This window comes from Charadrius vociferus, unplaced genomic scaffold (genome assembly GCF_000708025.1).
Source record: "Charadrius vociferus isolate BGI_N301 unplaced genomic scaffold, ASM70802v2 scaffold782, whole genome shotgun sequence".
In the NCBI taxonomy this organism is placed as follows: domain Eukaryota; kingdom Metazoa; phylum Chordata; class Aves; order Charadriiformes; family Charadriidae; genus Charadrius; species Charadrius vociferus.
In genome coordinates, this window is record NW_009647411.1 from 91,043 (window position 1) to 97,384 (window position 6,342).

Here is a 6,342-nt window from a genome sequence, read left to right on the forward strand (position 1 = left end):
GGGAGGGGGCGGTGGGGAGCGGGTCCGGCGCCCCCGGGGGTGATGTTTCCTCCTCCCTCGGGCTTTCCGTGCCCGGTGAGTGCCCTCCCGAAAGGCCCCGCAGGAGCCCGCGGAGCCCGTCCACGGCGCTCACCGGTGCAGCAGATACGAATCATAACCACAGGGCGAGTTATTGCATACAGGGGGGTAAAGAGCAGCGCTCGGCGATGCGCCCCGTACCTCGGAGAGGTGTCACAACGCGCTGTTGCAGCTGAGTCCCCTCCAAAAGATAAATCAGAAAATCATAAAATGGTTTGGGTTGGAAGGGGCCTTGAAGATCATCCAGTTCCAACCCCCCTGCCCTGGGCAGGGCCACTTTCCCCCAGCCCAGGTTGCTCCAAGCCCCGTCCAACCTGGCCTTGAACACCTCCAGGGATGGGGCAGCCACAGCTTCTCGGGGCAACCTGCCCCAGGGGCTCAGCACCCGCACAGGAAATAATTTCTTCCTAATATCTGATCTAAATCTCCTCTCTTCCAGTTTGAAGCCATTCCCCCTCATCCTATCACTACATACCCTTGTAAAAAGTCCCTCCCCAACCTTCTTGTAGGCCCCCATTGGGTACTGGAAGGGGCTCTGAGGTCTCCCCAGAGCCTTCTCTTCTCCAGGCTGAACCCCATCAACTCTCTCAGCCTGTCCTCACAGCAGAGGGGCTCCAGCTCTCCCATCATCTTTGTGTCCTCCTCTGGACTCGCTCCAACAGGTCCATGTCTTTCTTGTGCTAAGAAAGCCTAAACACAGTATAATATAACATAACATAACATAACATAACATAACATAACATAACATAACATAACATAACATAACTAACAATATAATATAATATAACAAAACCTAAACACAAACGTGGCTGTAGGTGGAAGGAGCAGGGTGGCCTCTTGCCTTGGCATGGTGACGGGCCCCTGTGGTTCACAGGGGCCAAAGTGCTGCTCCCAGTGCCTGTTTTCCTGGAGGGAAGCGCGTGTGGCCTGTCCTGGCTGCACTACCAGCTCAGACCGGACCTCCGGGGGATTAAAGGCGTTTTAACACCATATTGCACGGCGCTGTATGGTGAGCTACTGCAGAACTGAGTGCCTGAGAAGATATATAAATAGTGTTTCGTGGTTTCCTCCATTCAGATCTTTGCTAATTCCTTTTTTGAGGCAGGCAAGATGATAAGGAATAACAAGCAGAACAGCTTACTCTGCAAAATGCGTCGCAGTCCATAAAACGTTGAAAGTGGCCATCTCCGAAAGCAGGTCTTGTCGATTCCTGTTTAACTTTTCAGCAGTATCTCATGTTCACATCTGCTTCCCAGCTCTGGCATTTCCTGTTGGAGACACACGCTCCGTGTTTCGTGCGTAAAATGGATTTTCAGGGTAACCGTCAGTGGTATGACTCTTTCATCTCCCTGCATTCTGGGATCCTTTGCGTGGAAGATCAGATGATGCAAACTTTTGTGTAAGCCAAGCATGGTACAGCATCAAAAGGGCCCCAAGGAAAAGGGGAGTAAATTGGCTTCTCTTTCTTGGGGCTCATCTGTGCTGTGCAGTCATTAGGAGAGGGACGAGCAGGGAACAGGGATTATCCATCAGAAAGATGCCCCAGATCTAATCAAGCTGGAAAAGCCGAAAGACCTCGGTCATCAGGACATTCTTAAACCAAAAGGGAGATGGAACGTCAAGAGGGAATTTGGCTGTCGCAAATGTGATCACCGTGTCATAGGTTTAAATCCTCAGTATACAAATAAATTGCTCTGGATTTACACAGAGTAACTGAGCTCATTTCCCTTTTTAGCTGATAAAAGCCCAGTTGTCTGGAGTTTCAACAAACCAATTGTAAAAGCAGCATGTGGCAGAAGACGCATGAGTCATCCACTCATTTTCTCAGCAGCCAGTAACAACAAAACCTTCTCATTTCATTGGGCCAAGCTAAGAGATCTTAGGACCTAAGAGATCTTCCAGATCCCTGGGTGAGCGAGACTGAAGGTTAGGGACCGACCTGCAAGAAGCCTCCTCCTTCTCCTCCTCCTTCTCCTCCTCCTCCTCCTCCTCTTCCTCCTCTTCCTCCTCCTCCTCCTCCTCAGCTCTGCCTTGCACTCGTGCTCGCTGAGACCTTCAGCCCGGCACTCGAGAAGGTGGTTACTCAGGGGCTGTGGCTTTTGCCTTATGAAATGCTCTGCAGTGGTTCTAGCCACAGAGGAGGAGTGAGGTTTCCTCCTGAAGATTGGCAGCAAATGGTTCCCCATGAACTGGAAAGACGGAGCAGCTCAGTCTTTGCAGATTTCTCGCGGGGGGAACGAGGGATGACGCCACAGCAGGGAAGTTAAAACTGCTAATATTGTTTGGCAGCACTTCACAAGATCAAATCAGCACTTGGTTTTCCAGCAGAGCACTTCCAAGAAATCCCACTGGTGATGAAAGTTCCTAGGTAGACAAAAATATCTGAGGTCCAGGCTGTAGAGCAGCCACAGCAGAATACAGTCTTAAAACAGGAGCCGATCTGGGAATGCTGCTCGGGAATGTCCTGTACTGACCATCAGAGAGCATCGAAACCAGGCAAGAAATGGGCACCCAGCTCAGCATCATCCTCAGGCATTTCTGATTCCCAGAGGAAACAACCCCCCCCTTGAAGTCCAGCCCATCAGTGGCAGAGTCATGTTTTCTGCCCAGAAAAAGAACAAAGTCACGGGAACCTGTCAGATAATCTCTGCTCCGATAGGCAGATCAGGTTCGATCTCTGTTCAATCAGGTAGAAAATGGAGTTTCATGAGTGGATGATGCAAAGCAAAGACTAATAGTATTAATTCCCCTGAGCGCTGCTAGGTGTGAAAGCTGAAAGCTGCTCCCCAGGACTCCCCGGGTGGGAAATTACGCGGGCCAACATTTAAGTGGAATTTAATACAGATAAGTCACTTTTATCTCCTGCAGGGGACCTATATTGCTAATTTAATGCCAAGTTCTTTTCACATTTCCTTTTATTTGGGACCGTACTTCTCCAAGTAGGATAGCAACGGCCGTGCTACTGTACTATCTTTAGCTTTCTAAGTCAAGATTGGTGACTGTAGGCACCCACCAGTGCTGGATGTAACCCAGAGCAGCCGGGAAAGAGGGGGACCAGTGCTGACTGCTGGTAACAGACAGCCGTGCCTACTGCACTGCAGCAATTTGGCTTTCGTGCACAGTCCTAAGAGTTTCTACAGTCCCTGGCTGCTTTCTTCACCGTACGGGAAACACTGGCAAGGGCCTCGATGCTCCTGATTAAAGGTTAGACTTGTCCTCCTGGAACGCGGTTCCATTTCTTGCACTCACTTCAAAAAGGGAGAGTTTAAAAGATCCAGGGGTAATTGTTTGAAGTGATGACTGAGATTCTCTAAGCTTAATTTACTCAAATTTCTGAAAGAGAAATATGAGAATAGCAATATCAGTATAGCCCAGGATACGGTTTCGTGTTGCACCACTAGAAGCACAGACTCCGCGGGGACTTCCCACGGTGCAGATGAAAAAAAAAAACAAACCATCTCAGCAATGCATCCTCCTCCTCTGAGCGCAAAGGTTTCAGCAGACCTCTCCATGAGTGTGGCATCGCTTTAGCCTTCTGCAGGTCTCTGAGTTTCTGCCGTGGTGATCCCAGGGATCTCGTCCTGTTCCCAGGGCTCCCAGAAGGTGACTTCCCACCCCTGGACACTCGTCCACAGGGCTGCCAGCTCCCGTGGGTCGGTATCCAGTAGATGGCATCCACGTCCAACGCTTGAGCTTCACCTTCCTGAAGGCTTCTCTTGTGCTTTATTGATGTCAGGGTCTGTTTCTTCGTTAATGCCTACTTTTCCTTTGAATGTTTAATTCCCTCTAAGCAATTTATTTTAAAATATCAAAATATTCACTGATTTAGTGCTCTTTTGACTATTCTTATTCCTTCCCAAGAATAACAATCACTTATCGTTCCTCTGCGTTCAATGGCATAGTGTGGCAACTTTTATAGAAAGACCATCAGAAAATAGAATTATTAACAAAATGATAAAAAAAAAAAATACTTGAGATCTGTCCATCTCAACAGTGGAAGATATGTGGGGTGTGGGCCAGGAGTCTGAGCAATCAGCGCACCTCACATCTCCATAATCTTTATAACTTGGGGAAAAATAGGTTTTGTGGGAGGGAACGGGAGTGCTGAGTAAGTTCAAGTAGCATTCCCTGACAGCCTCCCTCTCCAGCCCAGATATCTGGCAAGCGGAGGCAGTGGGTTTGGGAGTTACAGTCATACTCCAACAATGGAAGTGTTGCAAAATATGTAGCACCGCATATTAAAAAGGGATTAGGAGCAGGGAACCACACCGAGGAGGAAGACAGGAGCAGCCTTTGAGCAGAGCCTCAGGCGCTGTTGCAGAAACATGTTTTCTGGAGCGGGATTACAGCGATGTTACAGGCATTGTTTGCCTGACAAACCAACCCATGGATACGATCCCCAGCTTCCACACGCCTGTGCAGATCCTGCTATGCCCCGGACTCCGAGGGTAACCTTCAGCCCTCACAAAGCTGCTGAACATGAATCGAGTTCTCGTCCGCCAGTAAAAATGCAGTGGATTATGAGTTGTGCCCCCTACCCCTGCAGGCACCGAGGATAACCAAGGGGAACCCAAACTGCTGTGAATTTTGGGGTCGGAGACCCAGTGGAAAAGAAACTTCTGCCCAATCTCTATCAAGTTCTAAATCTTCCCTTCTCAGGTTTCTAAGGCTTGGATTACACCCAGGAATAGAGTGGCGTTTATTAATTAATTCCTTTCAGGGCTGTTCAGTCTTATTCTGGGTTTGTCAGTCCACTGTTGCCATCGGGATGACAAACAGGAACCGGTGTGGTGGATCGCTCTGGCTCTAGCCCACGGTCTGTCTAACCCAGCCTTGACAGTGCCCCGTCCCAACAGCTCAAACGAGAGCGCTGGATCCTCTGCGGTGGAGCATTACGGAGTACCTGCCTTGCTGAAGGGTTTCCTCCCAGTCCGAGTCATTAGTGGCCGCTTTACATTCTGGAACATGAGGTTTACATCCTTCCTAAACGTAATGGAAAGGTGGATAACGCAACCCACAAAACTCTAGACCTCAATAATTAGACACCCGCAAGACAATTACGCCCTGTATAAAAAGAAAAGTGTAAAAAGTCATTGCGAAAGTAATTCTTATCAGTTTAAAAACGCCACCTTTCAGTGCCCCTGGCCAAGTAACACCTCGCTTTTCTAGTCTCTCTTCCTTCAGCAGATCTCAAAGCCCATTGCAAAACAGGACGCTGCCGTTGCCTTCGTTTAAAAAACATAAACCAGACGGACTTGAGCTCACCTTGCTGCCCGTCACGCAGACCTGCCGCAAAACCGGGACAGAATTTTCCCCAGGTCCCACTTGATGCTGATCATGACAGACCGACCACAGAACAGCTGATGCCTTACACTCTTTTCCCTCATTCTCCTTTCTAGACTAAAAAAATATCCCAAACTCCATGCGTTCATTCTGTACATCCTCGCTTACTCTCAACACCTCCTTCTTCTGCTGTACCATTGTCAACGCAGCGACCAGAGGGAGCGCAGACCTCCCGACGCTCCCCTGCCTTTGGCTCACGTCTTGGCTGGAGCACACGAGCCGTTTCCCTTCCCGTTCCTTCGCCTCCCTCTCTATTTCACCCCGGCTCAATACCAAACTAAAAGGAAGAGCATTTTGATTGAAGTTCGTACTGTACCGTAAACTAAGATTTAGTCGAATGCTACAAGGACAGGACATATAACTTCCTAAAAATGGTGGAAGAAGACACATTTCTTTCTCAAAATTTCTTAAATTGAGTTGGAAGGTAGAAAGTGAGTTAAAGACTGGAGATTCATTTCTAAAACCTCCATTTTCTAGAAGACAAGCTGAGTACTGTCTCTTTAATGGACTTTTGTACACTTTTTTTTTTTTTTAACGGAAAATTATTCCCTGTTAGTTTTAAGGGTAAACCAACGAACACAGAAAAAGTTATATTAAGAGACACTCAAAGGCGCCCCATGTTTGCCACAGCCCCACAAATGACCAGTGCTGTGGGCTCCTGTGCTCTCCGTGTACCGCCAGCCGCGGAGCAGGAGCCCTCACTGCCCACCTCTGCGCGCTGAGCTGGGCCACCATGTCTGCAGGCGAAGGAAATGCCCAGGAGGAGGACGTGTCCCAGGCTCCTCCTGCTCGTGAAATGCACTTTTATGGCTCTGCTGAGCCGGTTCCCGTTGAATGACGTGCCCTTTGCCTGCGGGGACACTGACAGTGGTGAGAACACGTTCCGGAGGCTGCGAGGAACCCATCCTTTGCACCCACGTC